Source organism: Octopus sinensis, linkage group LG14 (assembly GCF_006345805.1).
Source record: "Octopus sinensis linkage group LG14, ASM634580v1, whole genome shotgun sequence".
Classification (NCBI taxonomy): domain Eukaryota; kingdom Metazoa; phylum Mollusca; class Cephalopoda; order Octopoda; family Octopodidae; genus Octopus; species Octopus sinensis.
The window spans coordinates 4,116,643-4,141,909 of record NC_043010.1 but is presented as its reverse complement, the minus strand read 5'-3'; the positions used below and the strand labels follow the sequence as shown (position 1 = coordinate 4,141,909).

Sequence of the window (25,267 nt, the reverse complement as noted above, 5' to 3'; positions counted from 1 at the left end):
GCGGTTCACGGTCGTAGGATCGCGGTTTCGATTTCCAGACCGGGCGTTGTGAGTGTTTATTGAACGAAAACACCTAAAGCTCCACGACGCACCGGCAGGGATGGTGGTGATCCCTGCTGTACTATTTCACCACAACTTTCTCTCACTCTTACTTCCTGTTTCGCGGTCATAGGATCGTGGTTTCGATTCCCAGACAGGGCGTTGTGAGTGTTTATTGAGCGAAAACACCTAAAGCTCCACGAGGCTCCGACAGGGATGGTGGTGATCCCTGCTGTACTATTTCACCATAACTTTCTCTCACTCTTACTTCCTATTTCTGTTGTACCTGTATTTCAAGGGGCCGGCCTTGTCACTCTCTGTGTCACGCTGAATATCCCCGAGAACTACGTTAAGGGTACACGTGTCTGTGGAGTGCTCAGCCACTTACACGTTAATTTCACAAGCAGGCTGTTCCGTTGATTGGATCAACCAGAACCCTTGTCGTCGTAACCGACGGAGTGCTTCCATCCACCATTAAACTAAAGTATGAACAATGTCTTTTAACATCATACACTACCTTAATAAATGGCATTGGTATGAAATCTTCCAAATTGTGGTTTATATTTAATTCAATCCTTTTATTCCCCTTCTATACCCCCCCTCCAACAGCAGTAAATTGTTAGAGACATTAGCAGGTTGGATAAAATACCCCATTGTAGTTGTTCTGACACACTGCACATATAGTTCAAATCCTGCTGAAGTCAAGTTTACCTTTCCTCCATCAGGGGTTAAAAAAGGACCAGTCCAGACTGGTGGAATAAAGGAATGAATTGTCAGAGGGTTAGATGGAATGTTCGGCAATATTTGTTCCGACTTAGGCAGGGAGCTGGCAGAATTGTTAGCACACCTGGCAAAATGCTCAGCAGCATTTCCGAGTTTTATGTTCTGAGTTCAAATTCCACCAAGGTCGACTTTGTCTTTTATCCTTTCAGGATTGATAAAATAAGTATCAGTTGAGCACTGATTCTGATGTCATCAACTCATTCTCTTCCTTGCACCAAAACTTGAAATCAATATTTGTTCCGATTCTGAGCATTCTGAGTTCAAATTCCATTCTACTACTGAAAAAGAAAAATTATTGCACTTCTCTCAAGGATTGGGCAGGAGTGGCTGTGTGGTAAGTAGCTTGCTAACCAACCACATGGTTCCAGGTTCAATCCCACTGTGTGGCATCTTGGGCAAGTGTTTTCTGCTATAGCCCCGGGCTGACCAATGCCTTGTGAGTGGATTTGGTAGACGGAAACTGAAAGAAGCCTGTCGTATATATGTATATATATATATATATATGTATATATATATATATATATATATGTGTATGTGTGTGTGTTTGTCTCCCTAGCATTGCTTGACAACCGATGCTGGTGTGTTTACGTCCCCGTCACTTAGCGGTTCGGCAAAAAGGGACCGATAGAATAAGTACTGGGTTTACAAAAAAAAGAATAAGTCCCGGGGTTAAGTTGCTCGACTAAAGGCGGTGCTCCAGCATGGCCGCAGTCAAATGACTGAAACGAGTAAAAGAGTAAAAGAGAAGTAACTGATAGCATCAACAACTTGAAAAGCCAATGGAAGCAGAGTTTTTCTTGATACGACAAGTCACCACATGACCCTGCTGCTGTTACATTTATTTCTATCTCCTTTCTTTTACCCTGGCACAGCTTCCTATAGACACAACATTTGCTAATGGGAGTGCCTCTCTGCAATCCCTCATTTTGTTAGAAACAACAACCAAATCTCTCTCAGAAAATGGAAATACATATTAGCTATTTTAGTCTGAGATGCAGTATGTCTGAAAAGACAGGATAGCCATGGCTTGAATGTCTTTGATCATAGCTTTGCTCACATCAAGGTTGAACTGGGGTTAAAAAAAACAACAACAACATTTGCATTTGTACATTTATTTATTAGCCTTGGTTTTACTTTCACTTTGAATGCTGTACATTCAATGTTGAAGTTCAATCACAAAATACATTCAACACGTCTGACAGTTCCTTCTACTTCTGTAACTGGCAAAGGCTCTCATCAGTTTAAAAACTTAAGGAAAAGCTCTGTTGCTGATACTAACAGAAAGCCACGCTTAGATGTTTTTCACTCTCTCTCTGTTTTCCAGTTTTCAAAGAGAGTGAGCAGCAAACACATAAAAATATCTACTGATTTATCTGCTTCCAGTGCCTGTGAACTGCTGCCGCCCAGTTCAGTCAAAAATAGTGTTCTGTGTAGTAATGAAATATTTATCAAATATTTTCAGCATATTACTATACCCAACCTAGTTTACTGTGTTCATTAAGTTGAGAAATTTTAAAGTTTTATCTGATATAATGCAGCTTATGTATGTTTCCACATATGTATGTATATGTATATAAATATGCATGTGTGTGTGTATGCATATATATGAGTATGTGTGAGGGTGTGCATGCATGTGTGTGTACAAACACAGATATATCCCTTGCCCACTAACACACACACACACACAAACCATTCATTCTGCAGTTGTATAAAGGTTTTTGAATCCAATAGGTGTGTGCAATCAGAGTTCATCAGGGATTAATATCAGAATCAGAAAAGTGATTATATATTAATGAAAAAGTAAATAACGAGAAGATTAAGCACTGCCTCGAATGGCTTCTGTGCCGGTGGCACATAAAAAGCACCATCCGAACGTGGCTGATGCCAGCGCCGCCTCGACTGGCTTCTTTGCCGGTGGCACATAAAAAGCACCATCCGAACGTGGCCGATGCCAGCGCCGCCTCGACTGGCTTCTGTGCCGGTGGCACATAAAAAGCACCCACTACACTCACGGAGTGGTTGGCGTTAGGAAGGGCATCCAGCTGTAGAAACACTGCCAGATCAGACTGGAGCCTGGTGCAGCCCCTGGCTTCCCAGACCCCGGTCGAACCGTCCAACCCGTGCTAGCGCGGAAAACGGACGTTAAACGATGATGATGATTGTTTCAACTATAACTAAGTCCATGGCAGACAGGTGTCCCTGTAAGAAGCTAGCTTTAAACTCCTCAGTTATGGCCTGATAGACACTTGCTTGCATGCTCAATTTCTGGCTGAATTCATTGCTAACCGTATCCCTTTACATGGTGTGCATGGATTTCTAGTGATTACTTTGTTAACTCATTCAGTAACTTTCATAAGCTGATCCATCAATTTAATTGCCTCTCTCCAGAGCATCCCCTTTGTCTTTATAGCAGTTGATAATGATAATGTTGCACCAGTCATTAAGAATGACGCCTATCTGTAGTACCTGATTTACTATGCAAGCGACTAGTGTTATCTACTTTCTCAGATATTTTCAGCAACAACTCTTGGAAGTCCAGCTGCCTTCCCTGTCTTCATATCCTTAATCACACTTTTAACTGCATAACTGTCGACTTCAATAAATGCTACCTGTTTGGTTTATCTGGGATTGGCTCTCTCTCTCCTTCTCCAATTTCTCTCTCTCTCTCTCTCTAATACATTCTCCTTATTCAACAACTCATAAGTTTTGGCAACTTGATGATGTTCTTTGCTTCTTCCTGTTATTTAATCGTTTCAGGCCTTCTCTTAGTTTGGTACTTTTTTTCTAGCATCAACAAACACAAACATAATATCAAATACCCAACAACGTAAATTCTTCACCTATTAAAATTAACTGCACACCTAGAAGATATATCATAATTACCAAATGGCAATTAAGACCATCTCCACTTGAGAAGCGAAGATCTTCTCAAGACTCAAGATTTCTCCAAAACTGACATGTCATTAAAGAAAAAGAGAGGTTTATTGTCTAGAGGACACTCATTGGCAAGTGTTTCTGGTTCAACAGCAATCATGAGCATGACAGTTATCCAGTTTTATCTCCAGAGATTGAGTCTACCACCTTCTGTCAGCTGTAACCTCGAAGCAACCACAAATCCAGTCTATAGTTCACAGCCAGATGTCTCATAGAAATACTCAGTTGTCCTCTGTTATATGCTGCTTTCTCATCCTCCCCGTTTTCAATAAACACTTCGCCTAGAATTTCTCTGAATCTATATCCAGTGGAAGAATCATTCAGCTTCCATACATGTCATCCTCACATTGTCTTTTGACACTATCATTGACTAACTTTTACCTTGCTGTTGATAATCACTAATTTGTACTTTGTGGTACAGGAAAGGCTTAATATCACTACGTATCATTTCTCCCACATGTGTAGGACCTTATTTCATATTTTATTTCATGAGCACCACATGGCTATAACATAACTCCGATTGCATATGAGCCAAAAACTACTTTGTTCTGAGCAGCTAATGACAATAAAAATCCAAGCGTACCTTCCTCCAAGAACTATTCATACATCTATGATACCACAGAAGTACACAGAAACATCTGTAAGTCAGTTACTTCCTTCAGAAAAGAGACAAAGCTTTTCTGTTGCTGATAGATATCAAAGGACAAGTGTTGTAACCCACTCATATGTATGTTAGGCATGATGCATGTCGGTCCAATCCTTATTGAAACCCCAACCCATGTCAAGTTGTACTTTAGATATTTGATTTATTTTCAATATTTCAACCATATGGTTTTGAGTTTGGTCCCACTTTTGAATGTCTTCTACTATAGTCCCATGCTGAACAATACCTGATGAGGGAATCTGAAAGATAGAACCTTCAGGGAGCTTGTTATATATGTGCATTCCTGCACATGCATGCACACTTGAGAAAGTGCATGAATATCAATATTCCATGCTTGCCACAGTTGAGCAAAGTAGTGGTGAGGTTTAAATTTCTCACTGATATTATAACCATCTGCACTGTGCTTTTGAATATTTCAGGGCTAAGAATGCGTATACTTGAGAAGTAAAAATTAACGATAGAAAGAAGATATGGCCATAAAATCCTGTCTCAAATAATCTCTCATCCAAACCTATGACAGCCTGGGGAAAATGATCATTAAAGGAATGAACAAAATGAAATGTGATGTGCATTGTGTAGCCTGAAAAACCAACTTTGAATTCTATCAGTCATCAATGAAGGCCATACATACAGATTACTTATAAATCGATGCAAAATGCTAGGAAAACAAAAACTGTATAACAGAATGCATAGAATCTGGAATTGACTCCCAAAATGTGTTGAGTTAAAGAAAACCAACCAATTTAAGAACTTCTCTCTCTTAGCACTCCATCGGTTACGACGATGAGGGTTCCGGTTGATCCGAATCAACGGAACAGCCTGCTCGTGAAATTAACGTGTAAGTGGCTGAGCACTCCACAGACACGTGTACCCTTAACGTAGTTCTCGGGGATATTCAGCGTGACACAGAGAGTGACAAGGCTGGCCCCTTGAAATACAGGTACAACAGAAACAGGAAGTAAGAGTGAGAGAAAGTTGTGGTGAAAGAGTACAGCAGGGATCACCACCACCCCCTGCCGGAGCCTCGTGGAGCTTTTAGGTGTTTTCGTTCAATAAACACTCACAACGCCCGGTCTGGGAATCGAAACCGCGATCCTATGACCGCGAGTCTGCTGCCCTAACCACTGGGCCATTGCACCTCCATAATTTAAGAACCAATAACTTGAATATTGGAAGAATATGAGATTTCAAACTCCCTTCCAACACACAGTATGCATTTATGAATAAGTAAACATCTAACTACTCGTCTTCTCAATCATTAAATTAACTGTAAAAGTAAATAAACTGAGGTTCATAAACTTCATTCTTCTTCTATATTAGAAAAGTCACTTTGCTTAATTTATTACAAATGGTATACTAAGGAATTTGAACTTGTATGTAAACTGTGAAGGTAATAAATGAAGGAAAGATATTGCATCTCTGAATGATTAACAACACACTAAAACCATTTTTCTTCTCATTTGCCATAACATATTAACTTGTTTGTTTATATTCTATGCTTTTGTATAATGCTATTTTATATTCTAATATAAAGTTAGTTCATATATTATAAACAATACATTTTGTCACATCACATGCACTTTATCATAAATTTATTGAGCTAATTTACTTCCGTTAAACATGCTATGATAGCAATTTATGTATACGGTCAGACTTGATTTGTTTTCTAATGATTAAGTTGAATTTTCCACTGTCAGTTAAATCAAATAACTAATTAGCTCAAAGGCATAACTCTCTTTTTATGAAATCATTATAGTAATTTACTTTCAATGTTAAAACTTCATCGTTTTTTTGCAAAATAACTTTTCAAAGAACCTTTCATTTTGTACATGTATGACTCATATTGCATATACATATACAATCATGTATGTATGTATTTATGTGTCTATGTATGTATGTATGTATGGATGGATGGATGGATGGATGGATGGATGGATGTGCTCTCTCTCTTTCTCCTTCTATCTTAAAACACATACATGTGTTGCTGTTTGTAGGTATGTGTGTAGTTCTTTAAATGTATTTTGGAAAATGTCTATAAAATTACGATATAATGTATTTAAATCAGGAAATATAGGAAATAATGTTAAATACTTTAAATATTTCTGGATCAAATATTTGGTCCCAAAGGGAAATATTGTTTTATTAGTTCAAGTTAGCTTTCAGCATTTAAACTATTTTTCTGTCGCATTACATATGCTGATCTAATAATGCTTTTAACAATAAAGTGTGTGTGAAACATATTACCTCTTAAAAGCTCAGCTCAAAATATTAAAGGCTACCATGTTTTTAGGGTTGCGTTTTATATATATATATATAATTTTTTTTTCATATAATTCTATCCAAATTTATTTTATTGTTATGTATTTTGCAATATTTAAGCTGCTTTGTTTTCTTAACTTTTTTTCCAATCGATTTTGCTTCGTTTTCCAAACGTAATTTATTTTCATGAATTGACTTCTTCCGCTCAGTATGCTCATTTACACGATGTTGAAGTCAGCCTAAAATATTTAATTATTTCAGATAGTTAGAATCACAGCCTCCAATGAAGAAAGCCTTGTCACTTTGAATCATTTCAATACTTATTCTAACTAAATCTAATAGAAATACAACAACTAAAAGGCCTAGCATTTCACTGGAATGTTATGTTGCCATTATTTCCCTTGGCATCATATGATCTGGTAATTTATTGTAGCTACCTCATATATCCAGCTTCTGAGATATTCCAAATATTCTTTAACTACATACACATTTCATCAAAAGACTTCATCACACAATTATTTCTTAATGAAAAAATAATCTATGATTGTGTAACACTATTTCCTTTTAATGGTAATATCAATAATGAAAATGAGTTTTTTGATGGCTATAAACCCACAAAGAAAGTCTGTAATCATTTCAATAAAATCAAGTAGAAAGATGCATAAATGTAAACAAAAAAAACACAAAAAACAATCTACATTGAAATTGCATTAACAAATAAAGTTAAGTAAAACTGCAAAGGAAAAAAAATCATTGTCTCAAAAGAAAACAAACCTAAAAACTATGTACAACCATATTCTTGAACAATACAAATTTGTAAGCATTGCACTATTGGTAAATGCTAAGTCAATATCAGATAGTATAAATGGGAATAATCCATGTGTTTCACTATACATATTCCCTATTCAGAACCTGACAATGTTTCTGATCTGGATAGGAACTAACCTTTGGTAAAGATGAAAAATATGCTGCTTTTGAGTCCTTCACTTCAATCTAGAATTTAAATTGTGAGACCTGTTAACAGTATCTGTTATGACCTCTACTCAGATTTATTGGGTGTTAAATTTGAGGTTGACTCATCCAAATCTGAGGCTATAAATGTTAACTATGACATAAATGGCTTTGATGACACCACATTTTACCTGGTACAGGTGACCTCAAAGAAAGACATTATCACCATTGGTTCACCAATCCTTTCACTTGTTGTCCAATCAGTCTTTGAATTCAAGTTCCACAAGCTAGAAACACTTGTGAATAGATAGTGTTTGACTAATGCTTACCCAGTTTCTTTCCTCTTGCTGTTCTGACACTGTTGCATACCAATCTTTGGGCCCCATATAATAGCCTTTTCACACTTACAATTTTATCTGGTATAATTGGTAAAATCTGTTTCCATTTGAGATAATGACTTTTTTATTTTCCAGTCGCATCTAACTTTACTTGTTAACATAATTTCAATATAGATTTTTTTTTTTTTTGTTTTACTTTATACATCTTTCTACTTAATTTTATTGGGTTTATATGAGGTACATTCAAAAAGTATCTGACTTTATATTTTCCTGCCAAAACGGATGCCACATGGACAAAATGCTTTGAGTGGCAGGTGACGCCACCCTTTTTACACATGCATGGAAATTTTCACCCTGGTAGGCTGTGTAAGTTCCTGGCTGTTATACCCATGGGTAGTGCATACTTGTATTTTCATTTTCACCGAACACATCTAACAGAAATATTGCATCAAGTTTTTCCAAAAGTTTGATGATGCTCAAGTTGAAACCATCCAGAAGATTCAGTAGTCCCTTGGCAATGATGCCATGGGCAAAAGTCAGGTCAAAGACTGGTACAACTGCTTTAAACATGGTCAAATTTCTGTGGAGAGCGAGGCACACTCAGACAGGCCATCCACAAGCTGAAATGAGGAACCAATTGAGAAAGTTTGGAGAATAGTCATAGAGGCCCACTATGTAGCAATTCAGGAAATTGCTTACAAAGCACAGGATCAATGCATTCCATTTTAATGGAAGATTTGTGCATGTGGAGAGTTTCCACAAAATTCTTCCACAAGGAGCTGGTGGAACAGCAGCAGCAATTCCACGTGGATGTCACTCAGGACCTGTTGGACTGTGCAAATCACAATTCAGACTTCATGAAGGCCACCATCACTGGTGATGAGACAAAGATTTATGGTCTCTACTCAATGCATTCAGTCATCTTGCATGAAAATGAAAATCTGACAAGCGTATGCTGCATTTCTGTATTCTAGGTGTACAGTTGGGAACTGACTTGGCCTACTGGCATGTAAACATTAATGCCTGCACAGGCGGGGTGCATCACCTCCCACGCAAAGGACTTTTCCCATGTGGCATTGGTTTTGGCAGGAAGAAATAAAGTTGGATATTTTTTGAACACAACTTGTAGTTATAAAAAAAACTCATTTTCATTGTTAATATTTCCATTAAAAGGAAATAATGTTACCCAATTATAAATTGTTTTTCATTAAGAAAGAAATATTTAATATCCTAATTCATGATGCCAGATGACAATATGTCTCATTCTTGTTAGACACAGAAACCTTGATTTTCAGTCCACACTAATTAAGCACTTCCAACATGTCTATCATTACTGGCCTTTGCCATACTCTCATCAATCAGGTTCACCACAGCTTCACAGAACCCCTTGATCAGGACATACAAAACTGTTGATATAATCAAGATATGAATCAACCTCAGTTTTGCAGACATTGCATCAATTAACATAAATAGGAGACCATCCAGTACTATAAAGTCTTGAATAGCCTTGTTTAATTCTCTTGACCAGTATCAGCATGTTTCAGCTCTACTTCCAAGCTCCACGGCAGCATTTGGCTATATGCCATACACTTTCAAGGTTGACTGGTACCTAGCTGAATAACAACTGTTTCCAAATCAGCAAATTACTCAGCCTTCCATTTTGTGTCACCAATACCATAATATCTACAACAAATGTTTCTGACCCCTACACATTATCAATCTTCCTGCTGTCTCGGTGCCAGCTGCTTCTCTCCATGATATTGTCAAATGTGTTTGACATCCAAGTTTTGGTCACAAGTGGAAACCAGTAGGGTCAGGCTGTGAGGATGGTAAAAGACATGACAATCACCATCTTTCCATTCTGAAGTAGCAAGACTCTCAACTGAGATAGTATCATCATCATCATTTAGCGTCTGCTTTCCATGCTAGCATGGGTTGGACGGTTCAGCTGGGGTCAGTGAAGCCAGAAGGCTGCATCAGCCCAGTCTGATCTGGCAGTGTTTCTACGGCTGGATGCCCTTCCTAACGCCAACCACTCTGTGAGTGTAGTGGGTGCTTTTACGTGCCACCGGCACGGGGGCCAGGCGAGGCTGGCAACGGCCATGAACATATGGTGCTACGTGCCACCGGCATGGGGGCCAGGCGAGGCTGACAACGGACATGAACGGATGGTGCTTTTACGTGCATCAGTAATGATAATTTCACCAATGGCAACCTGGTGATATCAACATAAAACCCAAACTTCGTTACCCTGCAGTCATTGGACTGCAAGCAAACAAATCACTTGTTGCTCTCCAATAAGTTTCTTTTTGAGCCTAAAACAGTAAAAATATTTGGCATTCTGGATTCCTGAACTACTTCCCAACTCAGTTTGACCAGGATAGAATGAGGTAAATGAGTTAAAGTGGTTCTTTCAATGCATTGCCATACTTTAAGGTAATACGTTTTCAGTATTGTCTACCAGGACTACAAAATATTTCCATGACTCACTGACTCACAGTCATATATTTCCCAATAAACATTGTCTTATCAAAAACAAAAAAAAAGCTATAATAATATTTACACCTTAACATTAGATTTTTCTTTCTAACAAAAATTTTAATTTAACATTAACCACATAAACCTTAACAAATTAATCTAATTTTCCACAGTAGTTGATGTAAAACAAAAGTCTAAAAAATTATACAGCATCTTTTATTAGATAGGTATCTATACTGGAAGCTTAGAATGGTAATGCAATCTAAGGAATTTACTATACAAGTTTACCTTACAATTTCTTTTGTTTTGCTTATTCTGACCAAATTATTCTACTAAACTAAAAGAAAACATATAAATAAATAAGTATTAAATAATAATGTCTTTGCCTTTTGTGAAAAGCTCACTTTAGCAATCTAAATCAATTTAAACTAATTTGACTCTTTCCAATGTTTCTCTGGAATGTGAGAAGAAAACATTTTAATTATATTTATTTGTCTATGGAAACAAATAGATAAGTTAGTATAGAAGCCTAACTATTGTTAGTCAGCAAAATTAGATGGATTTGATTGTTAAATTAATAAATTAGAGATTTTAATGATTGAAAGTTTTCTCATAGAAAACTCTAATTTGCTAATTCAGATCATCTCATTATTAATCTATATAAGCATGTAATGATGTCCTCCTAGAAAATTATGTATTTTTCTTGCCCAGTCAACTATTTGTAATTTGCCTCATCTTTTCTTTTATATTCCTTTCATTCTTATATACCATTCTTCTAATAGTAATATGGCTTTTGTTATTTCATACATACAGATATTTAAAGGAATGTTTGGAGTTATTTTACAAGTTTAAATCTTTCTTGATAACATTAATTCAATAATTAATTAAAAAAATCATTCTTACAGATAGTGAGTTAAGTCTTGACTTACAACATTATTCAATATAAGTAACAATGATTTAATTCACAAACAGTTCAAACCTTAACAGGCTTCAGGTTTTTTTTTTTCTTTTCATATTACAAACATCACGAGGTGTATTGAGCTGGTAGAATTGTCATGCATTGGACAAAGTGCTGCACAGTAATCATTTTGGCTCTTCATATACTGAGTTCAAATACCTATTTCTTTACTACCCACAAGGGGCTAAACACAGAGGAGACAAACAAGGACAGACAGACGGATTAAATCGATTATATCGACCCCAGTGCATAACTGGTACATATTTAATCGACCCCGAAAGGATGAAAGTCAAAGTCAACCTCGGTGGAATTTGAACTCAGAACGCAGATAAAATACCGCTAAGCATTTCGCCCGGCGTGCTAACAGTTCTGCCAGCTCACCTGAATTCATATACCACTAAGGTCAACTTTATCTTTCATTCTCTCAGGGTTAATAAAATAAGTTCCACTCAAGTACTGGAACTAATATAATTGACTCAGTCACTCTCCTAAAACTGTTGGCCACATGCTAAAATTTGAAACTATATTTCAAGCATCATGAAAATTCCAATCAACTCAAGAACTTTAAAAAGAAAAAAAATCAATAACTTCATCATTGATCATCATTATCAAGAGCACTGTAGCTCACAAATATGGTTTATAGGTTGAAAGAATAAGTTCTCTGCAAGCAGCAATTTGCTGGTGCCTCACAAATAGTAATGCATTTGTTCAAACATAATATGCACTTTTTGCCAGATTTTTTTAAACCTAATTATGATGGATGCTCATTCATCATCATCACCATTCTTATTTATGTCCACTTTTCCATGCCTATATCTGTCAAGTGGAATCTATTGAGGCAGGTTTTTGATGGCTGCATGCCCTTCTTGTCACCAGCCCTCACCTGTTTCCAAGCAAGGTAATATTTCCTGACAGCCAGGAATGTTTTTCATGGAAGACTGGAGACAAACAGCGTCATCAGTATGATAGTAATAATGCTCATTTACAATCATGATTCTAAGTGCATGGCCATACTCAGCATATCATAAAATACATCTGCTATCCAAGTTGATGTGCAATGAAGATATTTAATTGCTATAATAATGCTCTGATTTTATATGACAGGGATAATAAGTTCAATTTTCATTATATTTCATATGTATGTCCAAGTGATCAGATCAGTCAAGGTGGTCTGATATTTCACTAATGCAACAAAACAAATCAGAAGCAAAATCTAAAATCTAAAAGGAAACAGCAAAATTATGAAATGTGTATAGCTTCCTTTTACTGAAATGCTGTATGCCCCAAGCAGATAAATAGTTCAAAATTTTTTTTTCTCCCAACTATATGGTTCTGGGTTCAGTCCCACTGCATGGCACCTTGGGCAAGTGTCTTCTACTATAGCCTCAGGCCAACCAAAGCCTTGTGAGTGGATTTGGTAAACAGAAACTGAAAGAAGCCTGCTGTATGTAAATATATATATATATTTATGTGTGAGTGTCTTTGTTAGCCTGGTGTACTAGCAGAGAGCTTATAAAGTGTTTTGTCCGGATTGATAATCCCTCACTAATAACTCTGATATATATATATATTATACACACACACACACACACACACACACACACACACACACACACACACAATAAATGTATGCATATATTTGTATCTATCCCTTCACTGGCATTTGAACAAATCCTGATCACTGTTTTCTCTGGCATTAAAAAATGAGACATGGTTTGCTAAATTACAAGTAACTTTTCCAACAGTCAAAAATTTCTATAGCATTGGAAGATCAAGCTGATACTGTGTATATAGACCCACTCATACTTTTCTATATATCAAATATCCTTGCTTTAGCAATAAGCTGACTGGACTGTAATATGAAAAATAATGCTACAGTATAAATATTAAACAACTGAGCAAATATCTCGCTAAGAGTTCACAAATAATTCATAGCTCGAAAACTTTTGGTATTTGTCACTAACAAGGAATTCAACAACTAAGCCAAGTTCCCTATGATTTACATTAGGAACTATTTTCTAAAAATGTTTTCCTTGTTGCTAGTATGAATAGATCCTTATCAAAATGTAATCATATATTGATTGATTTAAAGAGTTCAAATTGTGTTTGTATCCAAAATGATTAGGAGTCAAATCAATTTATAGAAATCAAAAACGATTTTACTTTTGTTTGCTTATTGTTGTGTTTTATTAATGAAAAATATATAATTGGTTGACAATTAGATAGGTATAAGCTTAAAAATGAAAATTAATTTTGGAAATATGAACAGTTGTTTGTCACTTAGGTATTCACTGCCTTATTAAGCTGCATTAAGTGAATATTGTCATAGTTCTAGTTATGTCACAATATTCATACATTCAATGGCTTTAAATGAAATCAGAATTTCATTTGTGTGTTTGTACCAGGCTATATACAAGGCTGGAAGGCGGCGAGCTGGCAGAAACGTTAGCACGCTGGGCGAAAAGCTTAGCGGTATTTCGTCTGCGTTACGTTGTGAGTTCAAATTCCGCCGAGGTCGACTTTGTCTTTCATCCTTTCGGGGTCGATAAATTAAGTACCAGTTATGCACTGGGGTCGATGTAATTGACTAAATACCTATGTCTGTCTTTGTTTGTCCCCTCTGTATTTAGCCCCTTGTGGGTAATAAAGAAATAGGTATTTCATCTGTCATTATGTTCCGAGTTCAAATTCCACTGAGGTTGACTTTGCCTTTCATCCTTTCAGGGTCGATAAATAAAGTACCATTTTCGCTCTGGGGTCGATGTAATCGACTTAATCCCTTTGTCTGTCTTTGATTGCCCCCTCTATGTTTAGCCCCTTGTGGGCAGTAAAGAAATATATATATATATATATACAAGGCTGTATATAGGTTGGCAGATATGTGTAGTCATATAAATTTCAGCTATATCTGTACATTTTGTGTATAAGAACGTATATGATTGGCACAGAGATTTTAATGCAAGATGCATTTCCTTAAGAATTGTATGCAGAAATGCAAATGAATGGCAATGAAGAGAAGAATATTATCAAAAGGCATCCTAGGATGAAAATAGCAAAATATATCTTCAAGTCATAAAGTATATTTTAAGATTTTTACAACAAACTAAATTTAATTAGAATAAGCAAATTTTCTCTTACAAAAAGAATAACTAAATTCAACTTAGATTTGATTTTACATTGATCGCCAAAATCAAAATGACTTGAAATAGAAAGGGTATTTGATGACTGCAACAGAGTCTGAAGTAAAGTGATGTCATAAAAGTCTATCATGAAGTGGAAATAAGTTAGATTTGTTGAAGTTATGGAATTATTTTGGAACGTAACTGAATAAAGAGTGAAATCTCAGAAATAAAATATATCTACAAAATTATATTACTGATTGGTTAGCTGTATGTGCACCACCAGGTAAATTGCATAACATACCAGAGGGTATATGTATTAATTGTATATGAGAATGTATTTTTAGTTTTGCGCTAAAATAATTTAAGGATTTTAACAGCTAGGAAGAACACCTAGATTTGTCAGCTAATAAGGGTATTTCTATATTACCACATGACTACCAATCAAAAGCAGAAAAATGTTCTTCATATCGGACTCTATTGTCCCCACCATAAAAAAAGACATATTAGAAAGTGTAGTTTGATTTACACTTGTTCTGGACAACAAATATTATGGTCAGTGCTGGAATCCTTTTGGTCATACGTTTGCTAAATCAAAGCTGATTTGGGTGTAAACAACAACTTGTATGTTTAACAAATGAGGGATTGTAATTTCAAATCTGTAGAAACTAATTTAGCGTATACACCCAGAACCAAAGTCAGACTGGTGTCGCACTAAATAATGTCCAGATAATTAGTTCAATAATGTGAGTTAAATTATGCAACACACCATGTAGTATATGAATTAATGTTGCTGTTTAGTTCCAAGCCAGCCTTTATCAAGCAGACTTAAAGACATGAATTAATGAATTCTACATACAAGTGTATTTCTAGTCTTATTCTTAAGCAATTTAGTAGTTATATCCTCAAGAGACAAGATGCAGATATAGCAACTAAAAGACTGGGATTTTGACTTGAGTCTCATTTGCTCAATGATGTTTCTCTGTCATTTTTCTCATATATTTATTGTCATATAACAATCACCGGATGATTTATTTTAAATTGCCAGATTCATATTGCAAAATAAGAATTTCGCAATCGTGTAACATCTAATGAATCCAAAGCACAAATAAATCTCCTTTCTACAAAACAATCATAGCAGTGTCTCCTATTGAATTCTTAATAACCCTTGTATATCTTAGCTTCAGATATCTTATTTTAGCTGTTTTAGAAAGCTCAATTCTGCTGAGGTCAACTTCAAATTCCGTGAAGGTCTGTTGCTACATTCTGAGTTCAAATTCTGCCAAGGTCAACTTTGCCTTGCATCCTTTTGTAGTCGATTAAATAAGTGCCTATTTCTTTACTACCCACAAGGGGCTAAACACAGAGAGGACAAACAAGGACAGACAAATGGATTAAGTCGATTATATCGACCCCAGTGCATAACTGGTACTTATTTAATCGATGCCAAAAGGATGAAAGGCAAAGTCGACCTTGGCGGAATTTGAACTCAGAATGTAACGGCAGATGAAATACCGCTAAGCATTTCGCCCGGCGTGCTAACGTTTCTGCCAGCTCGCCGCCTTATAAATAAATAGTACCAGTTACGCACTGGGACAATATAATCGACTTAACCCTTTTTTCTGTCCTTGTTTGTCCCCTCTGTGTGTAGCCCTTTGTGGGCAGTAAAGAAATAAGAAAGCCCATACCACAAAAATATGGAAAATTTTTTAAAATATGCTGAAAAAATTGGGTATATTTTCTTGAAGCAAATACATTTTAACTTTGAGTATTTACTTACTATTGGGAAGTATGACCTATGTCCTACAAGAACTTTAGTTTTTGTTGTTGTTTTCATCATCCTTGTACATTTCAACTGGCAATTATTCTTCAAACAGAGCTTTAACCTCATAAGTTTACCTCATTATACTAGTGGCTAATAAACACACAGACTCAAACACAAACCTAATTATATTAGTATCTATTAATTCATGTTAGCATGGATATAATTGATTTTTTTAGCCAAATTTAGCATCTTCTCAGCCATAAAGTGAATCAAAAATATTATTCTCTCAGACCCTATACAATCAAAGGAAAAGTATGATATATAGAATATGTGAAATCATTGGAGAGATTTGGAGAATGGTATCAATAAATATGCCTATATGAGGATATTTAGTATATATTCAAATTCAAACTTTCCATACTCATCATCACCATTATCATCAGCACCGTCGCCGCCACAACCACCACCACCATCATCATCATCATGTAACTGTTCAATATTTGGTAGAGTGAGGCAAATTTCTGCTGCATTACCTGCTGCACTTCTGTGTTGCTGCCGTGCATTCTTTTCTGCTGTTGGGGGTGTGCAAACTCTTTCTGATACTGTATTGTGTCCTTTTTTTCTTCTCTTGAGGTGTGGTGCAGTCTTTTGTTATTATTACTGCTTGTATTGTATGTTGGGTGTGTAATGTGTTGGCTTTCTGGATTGCTGGAGGAAGTTTATTTCACTGGGTAAATGCTATAGAGTATGTATCGTGTATTTGTGGGCTGCTTTGCTTTGATTGTATTATTGAATTGATAGTGTCTTGCGTAGGCTATGGGCTGTTCTCTGCAGTGCTATTTTTTAGACAGTGTGTAGTGTTGAGGATCCAGGTATAGCTTCTACATTTTTGTTCATATCTTTTTTTATCATCATCATCATCGTTTAACGTGCGTTTTCCATGCTAGCATGGGTTGGACGGTTTGACCAGGGTCTGGGAAACCAGTGGGCTGCACCAGGCTCCAGTCTTGATCTGGCAGTGTTTCTACAGCTGGATGCCCTTCCTAACGCCAACCACTCCATGAGTGTAGTGGGGGCTTTTTACGTGCCAGGGAAGGCTGGCAACGGCCACGATCGGTTGGTGCTTTTTACATGCCACCGGGACAGAAGCCAGTCAAGGCGGCGCTGGCATCGGCCACGTTCGAATGGTGCTTTTTACATGCTACCGGCACAGGTATCACAGCTACAATTTCCATTTGATATTTATTTTGATATTGAAAATGGCCCTCATTACTCAAACAGTTTGAATTTGAATATATACTAAATATCCTCATATAGACATATTTATTGATACCATTCTCCAAATCTCTCCAATGATTTCATATATTCTATATATCATACTTTTCCTTTGATTGTATAGGGTCTGAGAGAATAATATTTTTGATTCACTTTATGGCTGAGAAGATGCTAAATTTGGCAAAAAAAATCAATTATATCCATGCTAACATGAATTAATAGATACTAATATAATTTTATCATGCCCAATACTCCAATTATTTTGGTATTATTTTTACCTTCATGCCCCACATTTTGAATACTTCGATTTCAAGGACTTGTTCTTTGACAACATCTCCACTTCATTTTTGACAATATTTTGATTAGAAGGGACTGCAATGTCTATCAGAAAGCAGGTGTTTTTTCCCCAATCCTTGATTATTATGTCTGAACGATTAGCTTTTATTTCTTTGTCAGTTTGAACTGGCATATCCCAGATGATTGTGACCTAGTCATTGTCTTGTACCTTGCTTGGCATATGCTTATACCACCTGTTGTCAGTTTTGATGTTGTAACGTTGGTGGAGGCGCAATGGCCCAGTGGTTAGGGCAACGGACTCGCAGTCGTAGGATTGTGGTTTCGATTCCCAGACCGGGTGTTGTGAGTGTTTATTGAGCGAAAACACCTAAAAGCTCCACGAGGCTCCGGCAGGGGATGGTGGTGATCCCTGCTGTACTCTTTCACCACAACTTTCTCTCACTCTTACTTCCTGTTTCTGTTGTACCTGTATTTCAAGGGGCTGGCCTTGTCACTCTCTGTGTCACGCTGAATATCCCCGAGAACTACGTTAAGGGTGCATGTGTCTGTGGAGTGCTCAGCCACTTACACATTAATTTCACGAGCAGGCTGTTCCGTTGATTTGGATCAACCGGAACCCTCATCGTCGTAACCGACAGAGTGCTTCCCCTGCAATGTTGGTATATTGTTCAGTGCATATAACTGCTTACTCTGTCGTGTCTGTATACATATTCAGACTTAGCAAGGACTGAGCAGCCTGAGGTGATGTTGTCAACTGTCTCATTGCACTGGTTTCACATTCTGCATTTGGTGTTGAGGCCTGTTTTCATTATTTTGATTTTATAATTGTTTGTAGTCAGGCATTGGTCTTGTGCAGCAAGAATCAATCCTTCCATTCTGGCTTTTAGTCCAAAGCTTTTGAGCTACTGTTGGCTTTTACTTTGGCTCACTTCCTCTCTGTCAAGCCTTGCAGGGTTTTGGCAATAAAGTGATTTTATCTTCATTTCTTCCTCAGTATCTTTTGTAATTCAGTTTTCATTTTGTTTTTTTGTCTCTTTGACCATTTCTGATATGAGGTCATCTGAGGTCAGTGAATCAGTGTAGTTCATTTCTGTTCTTGATTTTGTCACCTTCTTGTGTATAGAGAAAAGCATTTTCTTTTTCTTGTGTTGCTTTACTACATGCAGTAGTCTTCCATCGTTTGCTTCTAAGTACTTTGCCAGTCCAACTGTTGTTATTTTATAGTAGTTTTCTATCTGTATCAGACCACGGCCTCCTTCTGGGTGGGGTTGATATATTCTGTCTGCGTCTGCTTTGGGGTGGTGACTTTGGTACTCTGCTAGTAGTTTTCTGGTTTTTCTATCCGGGTTTCTCAATTCACTGATCTTCCAGTTTATTATGTTAAAGCTGTAATTTATGACTGGTATGACTTAGCATGTTTGTCCCGATTATTTTGGTTTTAGCATTGAGTTCAGTGTTTAATATTAGTCTAACTTTCCTGTAATACCCTTTCCTGATTTTCTCTTTCATTTCTGTGTGTTGTATTTTAGCTGTTTCGTTTATTCTTAGATATTTGTATGGGTGGTTGTGGTCTAATTCTTCAATTTCTATGTCTATGTTGAGTACAGTGTTTTTAGTGCTGAATAATTTGCCTCATCACGGTGTGACTCAAGCACAATGGTCCAGCTCCGTGCTCATTCTAATTTCATTGCTGAATCTCTCCGGGATGTTGATTTTTTTTTTTTACCATGAATAACTGGAATAGCTGAAAAATATATTCGTTTTGGGATAATTTTCCCTGGAATGCATTGGATGTTTGCTCCCATTCTGGGAGAGACATAAGATTGTCAATTTTTAAAACATATCTTGCTGTTTTTTGTTTACATCTAATTCAAAACAGCTTCTCAGTAGGGAAATGCTCCCTTCAAATGTGAAAATGAATATGACAACAGAGAGAACAAAAAATTGAAATTACAACACTTAGTAATATAAAATATTATATTAATAAGTACTATAAAAAAATGATAAGCAAAAGGAAAATAAATTCAATTTCACAGCAAGACTCAAAAAGTGTTCACAAGGAAAATAATGATATTTTAAGATATAAAAACAATTTAAATGATACTGTTAACAATATTAACAACAACGCCCACACATATTTTGCCAAATTAAGTAAACAAGCCAAATTTAATGAACAAAAGAACTGTTTTGAGTGGAGGCAACAGAAATGGTTGTCAATAATTTTTTCACTAGAGTCTCTAGCCATAAAGATGTGATAAATATCTGCAACATGGCATAGATAGAACGCAATGTGATAAAGACGAGTTACCAAAGAAGTAGTTACTCTATATTAGGTCATTATCAAAGCACCAGAAAGGAAGAAGACTGCATGTCTCTGCAACCCTAAAAACACAGGGTTTTTTGTTAAGCCCTCAAAGCAGCAGCTGAGGGTAACCCTCTTCAATACTTGGAGCAATATCTCTTCTGCTAGGTTAAAGCTGATGGAACAATATGACTAATTTTCAAAACTGAGAATAAGGTGAGAAATCAAGTTAAGTCGGTATGCCACTTTTTGCATTGTTCTATGCATTGTTTCAATACATGAGACAAAACAATATGAGGGTACCTGTGAAGGACATCAGCACTGATACTGATTCTTGGTTCCCCATCACCTTTGTGGTACAATACAGAGATTCCACAAAGGTATAATACAGACAAGAAATAATGTGATTGACAGGATTCGGAAAGGACATATAAATCCTAATGATGTTCCAAAACCTCAGAGCAATTCTGGAGCTGTACCTTGTGACTGCCAGAAAGAAATAATTAAGACTGATAGTGGAGTACAAAATTCAGCCCCTATGTGTATTGCATTAAGGGCTGTTTGGAGGCTTTTTCCAAGAAGAACACAAGAAACAGAAAAGAACAGTAGATATGCTGTTTTTCCATTGATTTCCCTTTTCTTCATCAACAAACCTCAGCCTCACCTCTCATTTTATGAAACCTTTGTTCAGTTCCACTTTCCAGTGGGAACAATCACCAGTAATTTCCTCTCACCTTTCAATGTTCATGTAAAGAGATATTATGTCTTTCTTGCAAACATCCATGAAATGAAAATGGATACAGTCCTTTGTGTTTTATTTTTGCCGGATGCCAATTCCTCATGCAGCAGGTCCTTTGAGATTCTTTCCTTTTGCATGCAGAGTACATGGTCAAGCCAGCAGAGGCATCATTGTTACTGTAAGATGAGGAGGCTTAATATCAGTGTATGAAACAAAACCTCATTGCTGGTGACTCAGCCAGTTCACTTGATGCCCAGAATCTATCTCAAGCTGCATAGGTGGAAGGTATTGAGATGTAGCTCTTGTTTGGAGTCAATGTTCCAGGTCTCACTACAATAAAGGAGTGTGCTGAGGATGCAAGCTTTGCAGATGACAATCTTAGTGTACCCCATTTTCTTCCAGATTCTCATTTTCAGCCCAGCTAGTGTTGAAACTGCTCTTCTAGTACATCTGTTAATTTCAGTTAGTAGAGAGAGGTTGTCTACGATGGTGAAACCAATATATGTGAATGCATGGACTCATTCTAGTTCATACTTGCTGATGGTAACGAGAGGGGATTACCCAACACCTTGGCCCTGTACATTCAGTTTCATCAGACTGATGGTCAAGCTGAAGAATTGACAGGTTCTTGTGAGATTCTCCATGAGGCATTCTCACAATTACTGCTCTGGGTGTGTTACCAGTGCCATATTACATGCAAACAGCTTTCTCTGATGAGTTCTTTGATTACTTATATTTCCATCTTCATTGGGACTAACTGAAGCTTCCTGTCAAGTTTTGTGTAAAGGTAAACACCATTGGCTGATGTTCCAAAGGGACACTTCAGCCTGACAGGGAAGCACAGAGTGGGGGCAAGCCCATAACAATGTTTCACTCCACTACAAATGCTGAAGGACAAACTGAATGGTACTTTTCAGTAAATATTAGATGACTAAGATGCTGTAATTAAACATAAACGCGTGCGCACACACACACACACATTATATATGGACTGGTAACAGCTTGTTCTTATAAAAGGAAAAATTATGAACTCGATGCTTAAAATAGGGTTCATATTTTACTAGAAGCTAAAGCTTTTGGAATTGTAGCCCTCAAATTCCTGTTTGTGACAATTCAATACCAGAAGTAGTGACGCAGTATGACAATATAGAAGCAGAACTATTTTCAGGCACATAGAAACATGTTTAGTCACTTGTACATAAAGATTTGAATTGTAATAATGCACAATAATTTCACTTTCATCAGGACTCATCATTACACACTAACTTGAGGTTTAACCAGATTTATACTGGGTATATTCAATACATGTAAGCATATAAAAGAAATGAGAAGAAAAGGGGCTTGTTAAAAAATACCTTTAGTATTTTATTTTGAAGTTATGTCCTTTTTCTTCAAGGCTGGTTTTACCATTTGACCTTCGTGACATCGATAAGATAGAATACTGAAGTCACTATAATTGGTTAAAACCTTTGAAGGTGGTGTTCCATCAATAACTGCAGTTCTAAGACTGCATCCAATGTAAACACGAACAAACAATGTGTGTTGGAGGTGCACAAATGTGCGTCTGTGAATACTTGTTTGTTACTTTTCAAGTGCATGTGCATGAGAGAGGGAGAGAGGTGGCAAAAGAGAGAGAGAGAGAGTGTGTTTTGTGTGTGTGTGTGTGTGCGCATATATATGTTTGCATACAGTTTAAACTTTAATAGCTACAATGGGTATTATTTGAATGACAATAAAATTTTTAAATAACTATCAACTACAGCAGAATAACAAATTAATAATTAAAAATTAATCTATAACCTAATTTTCAAGAAGTACAACACAAGGTAATGATTGAAATAATTTCTCACATCTGATTGCAATAATCTTTATATTAATACTGTTTATTGTAGAACACTAGTATTCATCAAATTATTTTGAGATAATCTTTGATAGTTTGTGAAATTTATCATTAGTCACATCTGTTGGGTGGTGAACTGGCAAATTTATTGGAACATTAAACAAGAGATTTTGCAATAATTAGCTGTCATTCCATGTTCTGAGTCCCAATCCTGCAAAGATCAATGTGGCTTTTCATCTTCCTGGAATTGATAACAACAAACTACAAGTGCAGGTGTTGATTTGATCCACTAACGCCTCCTGACCAGATTTGTGGTCTTGTGTATATATGTTATGTCGCATGTTCGGATGACCTCTACTCAACTCTTCTCTGCTCAACTGTGCTCCTACTCTTCTACTGTCTTGACGTCTAGACTTCTCCCTCTATATCTACACATTGGGCTAGCCTACTTCATCATTTGGGGGCGTCCACACAGCAATATGTTAAGAATCATTCTCTCTCCCATTTGTAGGCCTTTTTCTCTTTTCTATCTCAGACTGATGCATTACACTGAAAATCATAGCAGTTAATTCATTATTTTTAGTTATTAAACAAGAAATATTTGGTTTAAAATTCTATTTCATTTTAGCTTTTATCTTTTACTTGTTTCAATCATTGGACTGCAGCCAAAACAACCCCAATGCTTATGTATTTTATTTTTGTTTCTTTTTAAAGCCTGGCATTTGTTTTGTCAGTCTCTTTTGCTGAAGCATTTAGTTATTGGCACATAAACAAACCAGTACCAGCTGTCAAGCAATTAGGGGGTGGGGTGGGGATAAACACACACATGCACAGACAAACAGACAGATAGATAGATAGATAGATAGAAAGAAAGAAAGAAAGATAGATAGATAGATAGATAGATAGATAGATAGATAGATAGATAGATAGATAGATAGATAGATAGATAGATAGAATGCTAGATAGATAGAGAGATAGAGAGATAGATAGATAGATAGATAGATAGATAGATAGATAGAAATGGGGCCTTTCAAAGTTTCCAGCTGCAAAACTGGTTGGCCTAGAGTTATAGAAGAAAACACTTGCCCAAGGTGCTGCACAATGGAACTGAACCTAAAAAAACATGATTAGAAAACAAGCTTCTAAATTGCACAGCTACGCATGCGTCTAAAGATTTAAAACCAAAGTAAATCGTGCTTAATCTGTCACCCAGTTTAACACCACAGTTTGAAGCTTGGGTGCCTTTAGACTCCAAGTATTCAGATTAAGTTTTTGATCTATAGATGGATAAATTCTGTCTCCTCTAGACATTATGTGATAGTAATAAAAGCGTGTCATTGTCATAGTAGCAGTATTATTCTAATCTTCCATGGAAACATGTTCAGTTATAGGGAAATATTACCTTTCTTGGAAACAAGTGTGTGATGGTGACTGAAAGGACATCTGTCCATAGAAAATCTGCATCAATGAATTCCATCTGATTCATGCAAGCATGGAAAAGTAGATGTTAAAACAATGATAGGGATGATGATGCTTCCATACAAAATTTTGGAAATAAGTCAATATGCACTGGGATAAGGACAAATGTATCAAAGACCATTATTGTATGAAGTTGTCCTTCCATTACCGTTATTGTATGGGTCCTCATCACCAGGCCCAGCACACTGCGCATCTGAAACTCCTTTCCTGAAGGTGATGACTAGCAAATGGTTCAAAATGGACATTAACAACTTTAATTGAACCATGTCCGGGAGAGCTTGCAAAGACTTAGCACAGCTCCTTTTCCCCTCCCCAGAAAAATAAGAAATTAAAAAAGCTTATTTTATTATACACATTTTTTTTTTCTTTTTCCCCCATACAAAAATGTCAGAACTGAATAATGCTAAACATATACTTTTATTAAATATGTGTCCGCTTTTGCTCCTTATCTCTTTCTTTATCTCTATCGCTTTCACTTTTCTTTTCTTTCTCTATTACAAGTATCCAATTACATAGATAGACTTTTTACTGCAAAGATTAGTCAATTTCAAAGCTATTACTGTTTCAGAAATATAAAGCCATCATTAAGCTATGAACTTAGTTGTGTCCAGGAAATTTGCATACTTTCTTTCTTCACAGCAAATAAGATTTAACAATATTTTTCCCAAAATAAAGAACAATCACATTACTATATAATTAAAAGAAATAAACACATTTTTTTTGGCTGAACTTAGGCAAGCATCTTGACATTAAAATGCTCACAAAATAAGATGTTAGTCCTTTATTAGGTAGTTAGTATCAGAACTAATAAAAAATATCTGTGTAGGCTATCCAGAACATGAACTTTCCAATTAATAGAAGAAAATTAAAGCGCAGAAATATCTATAAAATTCATATTATATGGCTATACTATTTTTATTGAATATTCTGTTGACAGCAAACAATATTGTTAATAGCATTCAAAAGAAGAGAGATCTTAAGACATAACTATATTTCATAGAGCTACATTTTGCATTTAGCTTAATTACTTGAAAATGTTAAATAATA

The 25,267-nt window shown here is 36.2% G+C and overlaps 1 protein-coding gene and 2 long non-coding RNA genes across 7 annotated transcripts in view; 2 read left to right on the top strand and 1 right to left on the bottom strand.

Moving 5' to 3' along the window:
* The window catches only part of LOC118766067, a 212,344-nt gene that overhangs the window by 87,606 nt on the left and 99,471 nt on the right, over nt 1–25,267 (bottom strand). The window lies entirely within an intron of this gene.
* Nucleotides 1–25,267, top strand: part of LOC115219540 (protocadherin-19) — a 154,847-nt gene that overhangs the window by 122,292 nt on the left and 7,288 nt on the right. The window lies entirely within an intron of this gene.
* On the top strand, nt 1,347–22,688 carry LOC118766069. Its single transcript, XR_005002000.1, has 3 exons — nt 1,347–1,358; nt 16,342–16,346; nt 22,543–22,688. It is a non-coding gene; the product is annotated as an uncharacterized LOC118766069 (long non-coding RNA).